The 17,500-nt window shown below is 36.4% G+C and overlaps 1 protein-coding gene and 2 long non-coding RNA genes across 3 annotated transcripts in view; 2 read left to right on the plus strand and 1 right to left on the minus strand.

Moving 5' to 3' along the window:
* LOC133636407 (uncharacterized) overlaps nt 1-17,500 on the plus strand; it is a 180,996-nt gene that overhangs the window by 24,908 nt on the left and 138,588 nt on the right. The gene's annotated exons all lie outside the window — the stretch shown is intronic.
* On the minus strand, nt 368-872 carry LOC133635630 (uncharacterized). Its single transcript, XR_009822091.1, has 3 exons — nt 778-872; nt 634-705; nt 368-538 (listed from the first exon to the last, which is right to left on the minus strand). It is a non-coding gene; the product is annotated as an uncharacterized LOC133635630 (long non-coding RNA).
* LOC133635631 (uncharacterized) lies at nt 10,722-15,267 on the plus strand. The gene is made up of 4 exons (XR_009822092.1): nt 10,722-10,763; nt 14,537-14,580; nt 14,648-14,701; nt 14,796-15,267. It is a non-coding gene; the product is annotated as an uncharacterized LOC133635631 (long non-coding RNA).

The raw sequence follows: 17,500 nt of genomic DNA on the forward strand, positions 1-17,500 counted from the left end.
CAAATACAATATTTTAAGTTTTACCAATTGGTAAAACCTGAAAATGGAAGAAAATGCATATTTTACGAAAAAATAATTTTGCTAAAATGTCGTAAGGGGGGACCCTTACAAAAAAATTTTAAAAACGGATTTGCTTCAGCAGCACAATTCTGGTGCTGTAGTTGTAGATGTCTCTAAACGTCATCAGGAGCAGGGGCGCCGCTAGGGATTTTTGGGCCCCATGAAAATAATCTTTACAGGGCCCCCTGTATTATAATTTCATCATCATTAGGGGCCTCTATGGGCCCCCCTCCATCATGGGCCCCTAGAATCCGTCTCCTTTACCCCCCCCCCCCCCCCCTTCGGCGCTCCTGTCAGGAGTCCCGAAAAAAACCTAAAAATGGAAGAAAATGTATATTTTATGAAAAAATGTTTTTGCTAAAATGTCGTAAGGGGGGACCCTTACAAAAATTTCAAAAAAATGGACTTGCTTCAGCAGCACAATTCTGGTGCTGTAGTTGTAGATGTCTCAAAACGTCATCAGGAGTCCAGACAAAACCTAAAAATAGAAGAAAATGCATATTTTACGAAAAAAAATGTTTGCTAAAATGTCGTAAGGGGGGGACCCCTTACAAAAAATTTAAAAAAACGGACTTGCTTCAGCAGCACAATTCTGGTGCTGTAGTTGTAGATGTCTCAAAACGTCATCAGGAGTCCCGACAAAACCTGAAAATGGAAGAAAATGCATATTGTACGAAAAAATAATTTTGCTTAAATGTCGTAAGGGGGGACCCTTACAAAAATTTTAAAAAACGGACTTGCTTCAGCAGCACAATTCTGGTGCTGTAGTTGTAGGACATGTCTCTAAACGTCATCAGGAGTCCTGACAAAACCTAAAAATGGAAGATTTTATGAAAATTGTTTTTGCTAAAATGTCGTAAGGGGGGGACCCTTACAAAAAATTCAAAAAAACCGACTTGCTTCAGCAGCACAATTCTGGTGCTGTAGTTGTAGATGTCTCAAAACATCATCAGGAGTCCCGACAAAACCTGAAAATGGAAGAAAATGCTTATTTTATGGAAAAATATTTTTGCTAAAATGTCGTAAAGGGGGGACCCTTACAAAAAATTCAAAAAAACGGACTTGCTTCAGCAGCACAATTCTGGCGCTGTAGTTGTAGGAGATGTCTCAAAACCTCATCAGGAGTCCCGACCAAACCTGAAAATGGAAGAAAATGCATCCATCCATCCATTTTCTACCGCTTATTCCCTTTTGGGGTCGCGGGGGGGGGCGCTGGAGCCTATCTCAGCTACAATCGGGCGGAAGGCGGGGTACACCCTGGACAAGTCGCCACCTCATCGCAGGGCCAACACAGATACACAGACAACATTCACACACATTCACACACTAGGGCCAATTTAGTGTTGCCAATCAACTTATCCCCAGGTGCATGTCTTTGGAAGTGGGAGGAAGCCGGAGTACCCGGAGGAAACCCACGCAGTCACGGGGAGGACATGCAAACTCCACACAGAAAGATCCCGAGCCCGGGATTGAACCCAAGACTACTCAGGACCTTCGTATTGTGAGGCAGATGCACTAACCCCTCTTCCACCGTGCTGCCCAAGAAAATGCATATTTTACAAAAAAAATGTTTTGCTAAAATGTCGTAAGTGGGGACCCTTACAAACAATTTAAAAAAATGAACTTGCTTCAGCAGCACAATTCTGGTGCTGTAGTTGTAGGAGATGTCTCAAAACGTCATCAGGAGTCCCGACAAAACCTGAAAATGCATATTTAATGAACACTTATATACTATCATTAGAAGACAGTTCACGTAATGATTTACAAGGAGAGAAAGACTTATATAATATCTTAAGAAGTGTAAGTATTGATGTACTACAGTACAAGGACAGAGACACTTATACAATATACTATCTTTAGAAGAAAGTGGATGTATTGATGGACTGAAATAATTATATAATATACTACCTTTAGGACAAAGTGTAAGTATTGTATTCAAATACTTACATGTTATACTACCTTTAGGACAAAGTGTAAATATTGATGTACTACAGTACAAGGACAGAAACACATACTATCATTAGAAGAAACTAAGTATTGATGTACTGAAACACTTATACTATTTTATCTTTAGAATAAAGTGTAAGTAATCATGTACTGAAATGCTAGCATCCAAGAAAAGATGGCAGGTATCTGGCTTGCGCATATCAGACTAAATCAGTGTGTGGCAAACTGAGCAGTAAAAAGGCCTGAATGGTTGACTCATTCATTATTTTATTCTCAAATGTATTAGCCTGTGGAAAAAGTTATTGATATTTACCTCAGAAGGCTGCAAATAGAAAAGAGGCATTCAATTTTTATTTAAATTGTATTTAATATGCCATTGTTTTTTTGAAAGTTGATTTTGCACTATTAAGTTATATAAGCGTTGCTTGTTCCATATTCAGTGTTATAGCATACCAGTGTAGCATACTAAGCAATAATTAACGTTTTAGTCATGCACTCTCTCTTGCTACTTCAAGGCTTGAATGTTTGATTCATTCATTTTATTTACAAATGTATTAGCCTGTGGAAAAAGTTTATTTTGATATTTACCTCAGAAGGCCGCAAATAGAAGAGGCATTCAATTTTTATTAAAAATTTTTGATATACCATTAATATTTTTTAAATTTGAAACTCAATTTTGCATGTCACTATAAAGTTATTTAAGCCTTGATTGTTCAATATTCAACACAAAACTTGTTTGGGTCTCTTAAAAAGGTTAATTTGTTCAACCTTGGCCCGCAGCTTTGTTCAGTTTTACATTTTGACCCACTCTGTATTTGAGTTTGACACCCCTGCTTTAGGAAAAAATAAGTATTGATGTACAGTACAAGGATGCAAACACTTCTATAATATACTATCTTTAGAAGAAAGTGGATGTATTGATATACTGAAATACTTATAATTAGAGATGTCCGATATCGGTCTGCCGATATCGGCCGATAAATGCGTTAAAATGTAATATCGGAAATTATCGGTATCGTTTTTTTTTTATTATCAGTATCGTTTTTTAAAAAATTAAATCCACATAAAAAACAAAAGATACACTTACAATTAGTGCACCAACCCAAAAAACCTCCCTCCCCCATTTACACTCATTCACACAAAAGGGTTGTTTCTTTCTGTTATTAATATTCTGGTTTCTACATTATATATCAATACAGTCTGCAAGGGATACAGTCCGTAAGCACACATGATTGTGCGTGCTGCTGGTCCACTAATACTAACCTTTAACAGTTAATTTTACAAATGTTCATTAATTACTAGTTTCTATGTAACTGTTTTTATATTGTTTTACTTTCTTTTTTATTCAAGAAAATGTTAATTTATTTATCTTATAAAAATTTTAAAAAAGTACCTTATCTTCACCATACCTGGTTGTCCAAATTAGGCATAATAATGTGTTAATTCCACGACTGTATATATCGGTAATTAAAGAGTTGGACAATATTGGAATATCGGATATCGGCAAAAAGCCATTATCGGACATCCCTACTTATAATATACTAATACATTTTATTTAGTATAGCGCTTTTCAGAGCACTCAAAGACGCTTTACAGGATAAAAAATTTAAAGATGAAACAGTTTAAAGTAATAATATAAAATACAGGAAATATAAAAGCAGTACACAGGCGGGCGGCAGAGTTTTGAATGTATTGGTTTATTGAGAATTTTGCAAGATGAGCCATAGAGGATGCTGTTACAGTAGTCAAGTCTGGAGGTGATGGAGGCATGGATCAGGGTTTCAGCGGCAGAGAAGGAGAGGGATGGACGGAGACTGGCAATATTTTTGAGGTAGAAGAAATCAGTTCTTGTGATGTGGTTGGCATGGTGTTGAAAAGAGAGGTTATTCAGAATGACTCCGAGGTTGCGGATGTGAGTGGATGGGGACAGAGTGGAGTTGTGAGCAGTTTTGGTGAGGGATTTGGGGCCGATGATGAGCATGTCAGATTTGTCAGTTGAGTTTGAGGAAGTTGGGAGTGCAGCCATGATTTGATTTCAGTGAGGCTGTCGGTCAGGGTGGAGAGATTTTGTGGAGATGTATAGCTGGACATTATCTGCGTAGCAGTGGAATTGGAGGTGATTGCGGCGGATGATGTTACCGAGGGGGAGCATGTACAGGGTTCCATGCTTGACCAAGCATCGAATACTAGACCTGAAGGACACCCTGTGACAGAGGGGCAGTACTACCTTAAGAAGAAAGTGTATGTATTGATGTATTACAGTACAAGGACAATTACTTATATAATATACTATCTTTAGAAGAAAGTGTAGATACATACGTATATACTATCTTTAGGAGTATTGATGTACTACAGTACAAGGATAGAAACATACTATATTTCAAAGAAAGTGTATGTATTAATGTACTATAGTACAAGGACAGAAACATGTTATACTATCTTTAGAAGAAATGGTAAGTATTGATAAATACTTATGAAATATACTATCTTCAGAATAAATCCTAAGTACTGAAGCACTACAAGGACAGAAATATTTCATCCTGCATAAATACATGACTTGTATTTAACTCCTGGGTAAACACTGCCCCCTGGTGGACTTTTTCACCACATACCTTGACTCTTTTGGTTCCACTCAGACCTTGAGCACCTGGAACGCCATCGGTCCTCTCTCTCCCAGAGGTCATGCCGGCATGACCTCTGGGACCAGGCTCGCCCTAGCAAGAGAAAAAGTGGTTAAAAGTGAAGTGCATAATGTAAAAAGTTTGATTTAATAGTGCTTACTTGAACTCCAGGTCCACCTTTGGCCCCTGGACTACCAGGTAATCCTAAAGAGAGAAACACAGCACAATCATACACATGTACTAGAACACACGCTTTACTTAGGACGAAATGTTACAGTGCATTTTAATGTATAATCACCTCATGATAGTATTACACAATTCTCTAAGCCAGTGATTCTCTAACTGATGAATGAATACTTATGGCCACTACACAACTGTATTTCAACGTTGGTCATTATGGTGGTGCTTGGAGAGCAAAGTGGTTTTTCCTGAAGTGGTACTTGGAGAACAACCTTTACATATTTGCTTTTGAAGTCATAAGTCAGGGGAACAACCATTTAAACAAAAACATTGGAATATAAATGTTAACACAGGGGTGTCTAAACTTTTTCACCAAAAAGTCAAAGTATGCGGGCACCGTTTTGATATATTTTTATTTTGTAAAAAAAAATACTAGACATTAAAGACAAAACTTACAAACACATACATCTGCTGTCATGCACATTTTGTCCAATCAGAAGCCTGACAAATGGTGGCATTACACCTCTTATTTTTATTTTGAAATACTAGACGTACAATGACATGTACATTATCTTTAAACCCAGCCTGCACGTACACAGAGCCCTGGGATCATTATTAAAGAGCAAATGATAGAATTATAACATGTTCAGCAACATGGTGATGTATTACATATGCAGTGAAGTCCACATTCTTTCTAAAATCAGCACGCAGGAAACCATTTTGCATGTTAAGGGAATTACAAAGCATTTAATCATGGATATAAAATGGTACATGTGTAATGAAGTGTATATTGTCTTTATCAGTACACACTACAAGGATTACGTTACATTGTTTTTTTATTGTTGCTTGGTCGCTCTTTAAGTGCGTGCACGGTCGCGCCCGGCTCAATCTACAATAATGGAAGCAAGACACGCAAGTTATCTTCATGATTTGTCGTTAAACAAGGACTAAAAACATAAGATAATGTTGCACCTTTCTTATGACAGAGCAAAAAGTCTTACTTGTCAAAGTTGTGCCATCAGGTGGCCGGTGTAATGTTTGTAGGTGTGCTTTGTTGCTAGTTCAATATTGAGACGGTTAGATTGATTTGGATGCTTTAATCATCAACCTCGCTTGCATGCACCTGTCTCATGGATCAGGCGTAACTGTTCTCACATTGCCCACTAGTGCGTGATGACGTCATCACGCAGCCAGCGTATATCTAAATATCACATCACTCTTTTTTTTTTCCAAAGACAACCTGTCTATCAAATGGACACTAACAGGTTCTCATACAACTTAAGTTATTCTTGTACACTTAAAATTACTGCCTTGAAATCACAAGTGTGGACACTCAAAATATCATCATATTTCACATTGCATACACTGGTTGATGCAGAACATATGCTAAACATTCATAAACACAACTTGGCTAAACAAGATATTGAAAGGATATATTTTCTTTGCGTGTCTCCGTAACTCTAAACAGTCCATTCATAGTCATGCAGATAGGCTGGAGGATGCCTGTGCTGCCTGACTGGATATCTAGGCGATGTAGGTGCTGGTTCTGGGTGATCATTGCCATCATTAGGATCAGGATCCAGGTCGTAGTAGAGTGGTGGCAGTTGGTCTTGCTGCGCCATGGGATGGATCTTCTTGAAGAACGAACTGTTCCTAGTGATGGTATGGCCATTCCGTTCAGCTGTCACCATGGAGCCTTTCACGTTAGTGACTGTGAGTGGTTCCTTGCTGTACGGTGTTGTGAACTTGTTCTGTTTCACTTGACGACAAAGCACAATGTCACCTGGCTTGATGTAAGATGGTGCTGCATGTCGTTGCTCATCAGAACGGTACTTCATTTTGGCTTTTTCCTCAGTGTTCCTTTTACGCACTTCTTCATCAGCACTAATGGTTGCTGAGCAGGCTGATGGTGTCTTTGTATTCATGCGTCGTTGGAACATCAACTCGGCCGGAGATCTTCCTGTCGTGCAGTGTGGTGTAGCTCGGTACTCACGTAAGAAGATGTTTATTTGTTGCTTCCATGGGATGCCTTGCATCGGAGCGATGCGAATCACCTTCCCAATCGTACGCATGAATCTTTCTGCTGTCGCATTTGCTTGTGGCCAAAATTGTGTTATTTTTCTGTGATGGAATCCCATGTGTTGAGCAAACTGGGAAAACTGGGAACCATTAAATGGAGGTCCATTGTCTGTCTTCACGACACGTGGTATCCCAAACATTGAGAAGATGTTATCCATGCGGGGTATCACCACACTAGACGAAATTGCATGTAGAATGTCCACTACTGGATACCGTGTGTAGTCATCTACAATCACCATCAGGTATTCTCCGGATGGGAGAGGTCCATAGAAATCTGCACTTACTGAATGCCATGGTGACTCCGGTAGCTTGGACATTTTGAGTGGCTCTGTCCTGGTGACTGGAGTGTTAGCCTGACAGGCTAGACAGGTTTTGATGATTGTTTCTGCTTGTTGATCAATGCCTGGAAACCACACTTTTTCTCTGAGCAATACCTTTGTCTTGGCAATGCCTTGATGGCCTCCGTGAGCAAGTTCAAGGACATGGCGTTGTAGAGATGATGGAATTACAATTCTACAGCCTCTGAGTATGAGGTCCTCGTCGCCACTGTAATGTTTGTAGGTGTGCTTTGTTGCTAGTTCAATATTGAGACGGTTAGATTGATTTGGATGCTTTAATCATCAACCTCGCTTGCATGCACCTGTCTCATGGATCAGGCGTAACTGTTCTCACATTGTCCACTAGTGCGTGATGACGTCATCACGCAGCCAGCGTATATCTAAATATCACAGCCGGTTCCACAGCCATCATATCCAAAACAGCTGACTGTTCATGAGTGTCGCAAAGCCCATTTTAATTCATGTTGAGTGAAAATAGCAGCATATTTATGTTCAAACATACAATAAATCATCTTATAGTGTGTTGCGCTTGGAAATGACAACCGTGACGTCATCTCAAGTCTCCGGTTGTGCCGTGTACACGCATACGCTCAGCGGAGAGTTTTGGAACTCTACACTTTGACCTGCGCTTGCAATAGTCTGCATTTTTAAAGAGGACAAGAGGCCTAAACACAGAGCTATGTATGTGTTTATTAGGTATCTCTGTTCGTGTGGACATGACCTTAGTGTCAGCTTTGTGTTATAGATGACAAAGTGTACCAAAGTTTATACATACATACATAAATACATACATACACACACACACACAATAAATAAAAACTTTGGTACACTTTAAACATATATACACACATATATACATATACACATATATACATAGTTGAATTTTCAAACAGGGTTTTACAGTGAACAATTTAGCATTAGTATAAAACTATCAGACCATAGCAGTGGACTTTTTCCCGGATGAAATGTTACAATGTTTGTTTTGTTTGTCCGAGGCGGCGCCGGCAGCCTCACAAAAAGATTTTAAGGAAGCTTATAAACCATGCTAGGATGCTTAGACTGACTTCATATTTCAGAGAAAAACATGTATACAATAGTCTTAATGTATTTATATGTGCACCTTATTGCTTTTTTATCCTGCACTACCATGAGCTTATGTAACGAAATTTCGTTCTTATCTGTGCTGTAAAGTTCAAATTTGAATGACAATAAAAAGGAAGTCTAAGTCTAAGCATCCTATTATGGTTTATAAGCTTCCTTAATCTTTTTGTGAGGCTGCCGGCGCCGCCTCGGACAAACAAAACAAACATTGTAACATTTTATCCGGAAAAAAGTCCACTGCTATGGTCTGATAGTTTAATACTAATGCTAAATTGTTCACTGTAAAACCCTGTTTGAAAATTCAACAAAATATAGAAGTTACAGCTATTTATTTTAACGTCGGTACGTGGTTCATTAAATAATTTAAAAATAATCTATCAAGTTTTAAAATATTGCATTTCTTCAAGTTACTGACTTTTCATTCATGCATTTATTATGTTTTGAAGTTCACTTTCCAAAAAGTAGGTCACTTATTTTCTTAGTTTTAAAAAGTGACAAATTTTGAGCTTCAAAAATTCCTAGCTTTTTAAATATCTTTATGGTTCAAATACCATTTAAACACTGTTTCCCTATACACTAGTTTCATTTAAAAAAAAAAAAAAAGGTATTTAGCATTTTAAATGTTGAGAGTAGTCAGATTAATTTTTGCTGTATGTAGTAACCTAACATGTTGCTTATAAAGTCATTAATTAGCAGTTTTTGTCATTTTGTTCATTAATGCTAGGTTTATTGCCTGTAGGCTGCTGGCTATTCAGTTTAAACTACTCTTCAGCTGCTATACAACACACGGGCTATGGGGAGAAACATTTTCAAGCCAAGGACTAGCTAAACATTTGCAGGCATGTGAGAACCCTTTCAAAAAAAGAGAGAAAGACTGACAACATTTTTTTTAAGACCAAACCTGAATGTTTAAAACGCAAGATTTTAGCCGAGGAGCTATCGCTAGCTGTTGTGGTAAGTCGCTATAAGGAGAGTAATAAAGCTGGAGTCACTCACCAATCTCCAAACCAAAACATTGCATCACTCGCGAGAAGAAAAGTTGGCGCCAAATTCATTCCAAATGTTTGGTAGTTCCACGCATGTGCGAATAGTACGTCACTTCCGTCAAATTGTTCGGTGGAAAAAGTTCGCCGAAAGAGTAAATTTTTATGATCTTTATTCGAGTAACACTTTGATAGAAGATTGCATACAAAACAACAGTTACTTAGGAATACAGTATTTTGAAACCGCACAGAAACCGGAAGCAGCCTTAAATGGTAAAAAAATATATATACTTTGTATACATCAAATATATCAATCCACAATACTGATCATTCTACGTTTTAGTGAATTTTAAAAAAGAAGCAAAAAGCCATCGTAAACACGCAAGGGCCGAGGTCCGCGCATGCGCGAAGAGAACGTCACTTCCGGGACTTTCTTTTTTTCCCGATGGCGTTTCTGAGACTTTACGTTTTATGAATCTGTTGTATAAAAGCTAGCTTATCTTAGGGGAACAATATAAACATGAACAAGGGGGTATATTTGACAAAAAATCAGGGCGTATTACCGCCACATTTCAACCACTTTCACGAAGCTGTCATTGCAATGAATGACGCACGAGGGCTGGAGAATGCTTAAAGAAAATTAATTTCCACTGATAGGGCCTAGGTTTAAGAACAAACTTGAACATTTCCAACAATATGAATGAAATTACATTTAAACAATCCATCCTAATTATAAGGATAAACTTAAACTGATAACTTTTTAAATGTACTTTCAGTCAACCTAAACAATTTTGTAAACATCAGTGAAATGATCTTCTTTAAACATTCTCCTCAGTACAAGACAAGCACTTCTTTCCCTCGGTTTCCTCACCAGTTACGTCTTCTGAGTCCACACAGGAGCTGTCTTCCTTCCTCTTAGCAGCATGTCACAAGAAGAGAGACTGACTGGAGCTCAAACATTTAAGCATGTGCTCTGAGCAGGTGAACAGGTGAATTCAATCAAAGCAATCAGTTGGAAGCAGGTGGCGATGTTCAGCCCTCAGCTCTCACTGTTGCCCCTTCAGGCCTGGAGTGTGCTCTACATGCTGCTCTGTACTTTGACTTGACACTATGTAATATGTACAATATACACAATGTGTTTGTGCTGCTCTGTACTTTGACTTGACACTATGTAATATGTACAATATACACACTGTGTATATTGTACATATTACATAGTGTCAAGTCAAAGTACAGAGCAGCACATGTAGAGCACACTCCAGGCCTGAAGGGGCAACAGTGAGACCTGAGGGCTGAACATCTCCACCTGCTTCCAACTGATTGCTTTGATTGAATTCACCTGTTCACTTGCTCAGAGCACATGCTTAAATGTTTGAGCTTCAGACAGTCATTCCTTTGACATGCTGCTAAGAGGAAGGAAGACGGCTCCTGTGTGGACTCAGAAGACGGAACTTGTGAGGAAACCGAGGGAAAGAAGTGCTTGTTTTGTAATGAGCTGTTTAAAGAAGATAATTTCACTGATATTTACAAAATTGACTGAAAGTACATTTAAAAAGTTATCAGTGATGTTTGTTCTTACAATTAGGATGGATTGTTTGAATTTAATTTCATCCATATTGTTGGAAATGTTTAAGTTTATTCTTAAACCTAGGCCCAGGCCCTATCAGTGGAAATGAATTTTCTTTAAGCATTCTCCAGCCCTTGTGCGTCATTCATTGCAATGACAGATTCGTGAAAGTGGCTGAAATTTGGCGGTAATACGCCCTGATTTTTTGTTAAATATACCCCCTTGTTCATGTTTATATTCCCTTAAAATAAGCTAGCTTTTATACAACATGGGCCGTACTTATCAAGCTTCTTAGAGTGCCATTTTACACTTAAGTCCTGAGAATTTGCGAAAGTTAGTCCTACTCTCAAACTTAAGAATAAAAGCTTTTTATCAACGTTCTTAAGTCTAAGAATCATTCCTACTCTCCACGATATTTAAGAGACCTTCAGAGGTGTCTTAAGTGGTTAGGAGTTGCCAGCAGGGGATGGCACTGAGGCAAGAGAGACGTGCGCGAACGTTCAGGGAACGGAACAATGTTTTGTTTTTTTTGATGACGAGCAGCTGATCAAACAGTATCGTTTAGACAGAGCGGATATTATTTTTGTCACAGATTTAATACTTTTCGATTCCTTGTTGATTTCTGCATGTGGCTGCAGTGGGCTAGTATATATAGAGCCACCCACACCAGTTTCAAATTAGTTGCCTAATTAATGAATTTGAAAGAAAATGTTATGACAGTAGCGTATGTGTGGCCGTGAGGTGAGTGACGTCAGTGAGTGTGTGGGCGAGAGAAGAGAGGGAGCGGTAGCGTGAGTGCCGGCGGGGACTAGTTTGTTTTGTATTATTTTGTAGTTTATTGTCAAAATATACACTCCCATTGTCCACTTAAATATTTCCAAGATATTTCTTTATTCTTAGACAACGGATTCCCTTCCGTGATTGGTCATTTCTATGGACACAGAAATGACGTCACCTAAAATTCCGTTTACGGCACATAGTAATGTCGTAATTCAGCTCTGAGTGTGACACTTACGGTTCAGTCCTACACTTCGCTGAAAGTGTGAGTAAGACGCTTGATAACTAACTTTTAAGTGCAGCTTTCAGCGAAGAATTTATTTACTCTTAAGTCAACTCTTAGCAGACTTCTTAGGAGTAATTCTAAGAAGCTTGATAAGTACGGCCCCAGATTAATAAACATTTAAACATCACAAAACGTAAAGTCGCAGAAACGAGATCGAAAAAAAAAAAAGTCCCGGAAGTGACGTTCTCTTCGCGCATGCGCGGACCTCGGCCCTTGAGTGTTTACGATGGCTTTTTGCTTCTTTTTTAAAATTTTTATTTTTTGTTGTATCACTAAAACGTAGAATGATCAGTATTGTGGATTGATGTATTTGATGTATATAAAGTATTTTTTTTTAAATATGTATTTACCATTTAAGGCTGCTTCCGGTTTCTGAGCGGTTTCAAAATAAATACTGTATTCCTAAGTAACGGTTGTTCTGTATGCAATCTTCTATCAAAGTGTTACTCGAATAAAGATCATAAAAATTGACTTTTTTGGCCAACTTTTTCCACCGAACAATTTGACGGAAGTGACGTACTATTCGCGCATGCGTGGAACTACCAAACATTTGGAATGAATTTGGCGCCAACTTTTCTTCTCGCGAGTGATTCAATGTTTTGGTTTGGAGATTGGTGAGTGACTCCAGCTTTATTACTCTCCTTATAGCGACTTACCACAACAGCTAGCGATAGCTCCTCGGCTAAAATCTCGCGTTTTAAACATTCATGTTTGGTCTTAAAAAAAATTTGTCAGTCTTTCTCTCTTTTTTTGAAAGGGGTTTCGCATGCCTGCAAATGTTTAGCTAGTCCTTGGCTTGAAAATGTTTCTCCCCATAGCCCGTGTGTTGTATAGCAGCTGAAGAGTAGTTTAAACTGAATAGCCAGCAGCCTACAGGCAATAAACCTAGCATTAATGAACAAAATGACAAAAACTGCTAATTAATGACTTTATAAGCAACACGTTAGGTTACTACATACAGCAAAAATTAATCTGACTACTCTCAAAATTTAAAATCTAAATATCTTTTTAAAAAAACGACACTAGTGCAAAGGGAAACAGTGTTTCAATGGTATTTGAACCATAAAGATATTAAAAAAGCTAGGAATTTTTGAAGCTCAAAATTTGTCACTTTTTAAAACTAAGAAAATGAGTGACCTACTTTTTGGAAAGTGAACTTCAAAACATAATAAATGCATGAATGAAAAGTCAGTAACTTGAAGAAATGCAATATTTTAAAACTTGATAGATTATTTTTAAATTATTTAATGAACCAAGTACCGACGTTAAAATAAAAAATAGCTGTAACTTCTATACTTTGTTGAATTTTCAAACGGTTTTACAGTGAACAATTTAGCATTAGTATATCAGACCATAGCAGTGGACTTTTTTCCGGACGAAACGTTACAATGTTTGTTTTGTTTGTCCGAGGCGGCGCCGGCAGCCTCACAAAGATTAAGGAATCTTATAAACCATAATAGGATGCTTAGACTTAGACTTCCTTTTTATTGTCATTCAAATTTGAACTTTACAGCACAGATAAGAATGAAATTTCGTTACATAAGCTCATGGTAGTGCAGGATAAAAAAGCAATAAGGTGCACATATAAATACTTTAAGACTATTGTATACATGTTTTTCTGTATAATCCTGAAATATGAAGTCAGTCTAAGCATCCTATCATGGTTTATAAGCTTCCTTAAAAAAAATTTGTGAGGCTGCCGGCGCCGCCTCGGACAAACAAAACAAACATTGTAACATTTCATCCGGGAAAAAGTCCACTGCTATGGTTTGAGTTTTATACTAATGCTAAATTGTTCACTGTAAAACCCTGTTTGAAAATTCAACAAAGTATGAATATGGATATGGATATCTATATAGCTAGCTAGCTAGTTAGCTAGCTAGATATCTATATCTATATCTCGCTCTCTGTCTCTCTCTCTCGTGCTAGCAAGCATAGTTTGCTGTCAAACTTGTTTTTTTATATTCAACAATTTTACACATCCATCAGGTTGAACAAAACATGTCAAGGAAAGAAAATAAAAGCAAATACAAAGAGTATTAAAAATAATTTAAAAAATATGATACAATTAAAAAAAAAAAAAAGGTTAGTTTAAGTCACTTTAAAACTTTTTAATAAAGATATCTATTTAAGGGTTTTTGTACTTCAACCTTTTTCCCAGATGTAATTGAGAATTTGCAACCGTTTAGCCAATTAGAAAATGTTTTTACTTTCAGAAATCAATATTTATGCATACAAAATTTTTGCTTGCAGCATAATGTTGACAAACATTTATGTTGCTATCATTTACACAATAAAATAGATCAAATTTGACATATACATGTACCACTTCAGGAAAAACAACTTTGCTCTCCAAGTACCACCATAATGACCAACATTGAAATACAGTGTATAGTATTCATTGAATATTTTTGGCCGTAACACTGTTTGCATATTTATGTCATTCTTTGTCGTACCACAGTTAGAGAATCACTGGCTTAGGGAATTGGGTAATACTATCATGAGGTGATTATACATTAAAATGCACTGTAACATGTGGTCCTAAATAAAGAGTGTGTTCTAGTACATGTGTATGGTTGTGCTGCGGTTCTCTCTAGGATTACCTGGTAGTCCAGGGGCCCAAGGTGGACCTGGAGTTCAAGTAAGCACTATTAAATCCAACTTTTTACATTATGCACTTCACTTTTAACCACTATTTCTCTTGCTAGGGTGAGCCTGGTCCCAGAAGTCATGCCGGCATGTCCGTTGACCCTTGACCTTTGGTAAGTACCAAAACAAATCCAGTGCTTATCGATTAGACAAGCACGGGATTGGAAATTTTTTTTTTCGTAAAATATGCATTTTTTCCATTATCAGGTTTTGTCGGGACTCCTGATGACGTTTTGAGACATCTACAAGTACAGCACCAGAATTGTGCTCCTGAAGCAAGTCCGTTTTTCTTCCTTTTTTTCCCCGTGGGCAGTAGACAATGTGTAATAACAATGTAATAATAGTGTAATAACAATGGTGTAGGTTCAGGCTGTGGGCAGTAGACAATGTGTAATAACAAACAGCGCCAGGGGTTTGTAAACTCAATAAAGCAACTACACTAGAATGCAAAATGTATATATTGTAATATCCCAGGAATGTAGACTTATACAACTTCTTTGTTTGTCATGTCTTTATTGTAAAATATGCGATTCAACCACACAACAACCCCAATGTCTCCCTTTTTTTCCCAGCAAAACACTTTTTTTTTTTTTTCTTAAATAAACCTTCATTTATAATATCCAACATTTACATACAAGCAAATAAATAATAATCAAAATAAGTACAGAAACACTACAAAAACAGTACAAAACAGCGCCAGGGGGTTTTGTTTTCACAGCTTTTTGGTTGTTAGAGGTAGAAATTGTTCTAAAATTTCCCGGCAATACTTGAACGCTTTACCTTGTTATTAACGTCACTTCCCTTTTTGTCCCCGGAAGTCCCGCCTCCCAGCCAAAGTCATTGGCTAACACCCCGGAGCCAGCCGCTACAATATGTAGCAATGCAATTGGCTTAATGGTTTACAATTATCAATCAAATCTTGGAGAATGATTAAGTGATTTAGGTAGCCCTTTTTTTCTTTTCATGTTTTTTTATATTTTTTATAACTGTTTATTAAAATTTAATTCTCTGTATTTGCTTTTTTTTTTCTTCTTTCCTCGATGTTGAAAGTGCCTTGACTTTTGTGTGAATTATAAATGTGTTTGTTGTTATATTAAAAAAAAAAAAAATTTTCAAAAAATAAAATAATTTAAAAAAAAAAAAAAAAAAAATATATATATATATATATATATATATATATTTTTTTTTTTAATTATTTTATTTTTTTAAATTATTTTTTTAACACACACATCTTGACTGCAAAAGTCAATAGACTGGTTTGGTCAGATGGTATTGTATGAATTATTTTAATTTTTTTATAATCTATTTTTGTTTTCTTTCCTTGATGTTGAAAGTGCCTTAACTCTAGTGTGAAATATAAATGTATGTTTGTTGTTCAATTTAAAAAAATTTTTTTATTTTTTATTTATTTTGACTGCAAAAGTCAATAGACTAGTTTGGTCAGATGGTTAATGTATGAATTATTGTTATTATATATATATATATATATATATATATATATATATATATATTTAAAAAAAATTTTTTTTAGTATAATTTTAATTTCTTTTCATTTTGGATTTTCTCTACTCCATGTAAGCTTCTCTCGATGGATGTGTGAATGTGTGTGGGAGTGGGAGGGGGTTTTTGTTTTGTTTGGTTTTATTTGCTTTGTCCTTTGTGTTTTGTTTTTCCTCAGTTTGTTTTGTTTTGGCTGGTGCTAATTTTGGAAAATTAATAAAAATATAAATAAAAAAACTAAACAAACAAAAGCCTCGAACGCTTTACATCCAATCAGCAACGTCACTTCCCTATCTCTCTCCGGAAGTCCTGCCCCCCAGCCAAAGTCATTGGCTAACACCCCGTAGCCAGCCGCTACAATATGTAGCAATGCAATTGACTTAATGGTTTACAATTATCAATCAAATCTTGGAGAATGATTAAAAGTACAAAAGCCATTAAATTAATATCTTTGTTAATTTTTCAAAGAAGTGATTTAGGTCGCCCTTTTTTTCTTTTCATGTTTTTTTATATTTTGTATAATTTTATAATATTTAATACTCTATCTGTATTTGCTTTTTTCTTTTCTTTCCTCGATGTTGAAAGTGCCTTGACTTTTGTGTGAATTATAAATGTATGTTTGTTCAATTAAAAAAAAAAAATTAAAAAAATACAAATTAAAAAAATATATATATATGCATACACACTCACACACACACACACATCTTGACTGCAAAAGTCAATAGACTGGTTTGGTCAGATGGTTAATGTATGAATTATTTTTATTTTTATCTATTTTTATTTTTTTATTTTGTTATTTTTTTTATTTCCTTGATGTTGAAAGTGCCTTAACTCTTGTGTGAAATATAAATGTATGTTTGTTCAATTTAAAATAAAATAAAAGAAAAAATATATATTTATTTATTTATTGGACTGCAAAAGTCAATAGACTGGTTTGGTCAGATGGTTAATGTATGAATTGTTATTATAATTTAATTTGTTAATATTTTTTGGTATAATTTTAATTTCTTTTCATTTTGGATGTTCTCTACTCCATGTAAGCTTCTCTCGATGGATGTGCGAATGTGTGTGGGAGCGGGAGGGGGGTATTGTTTTGTTTGGTTTTATTTGCTTTGTCCTTTGTGTTTTGTTTTTCCTCTGTTGTGTTTTGGCTGGTGTTAATTTTGGAAAATAATTAATAAAAATATAAATAAAAAACTAAACAAACAAAAACACCTCGAACGCTTTACATCCAATCAGCAACGTCACTTCCCTATCTCTCCCCGGAAGTCCCGCCCCCTAGTCAAAGTCATTGGCTAACACCCCGTAGCCAAGCCGCTACAATACAAAAACGTTCTTATAAATAGTCCAAATTTGGAGGGAAGCATCATAGTTTTCACAGCTTTTTGCTTGTTAGAAGTAGAAAGAGTTTT

This window comes from Entelurus aequoreus, linkage group LG20 (assembly GCF_033978785.1).
Source record: "Entelurus aequoreus isolate RoL-2023_Sb linkage group LG20, RoL_Eaeq_v1.1, whole genome shotgun sequence".
In the NCBI taxonomy this organism is placed as follows: Eukaryota; Metazoa; Chordata; class Actinopteri; order Syngnathiformes; family Syngnathidae; genus Entelurus; species Entelurus aequoreus.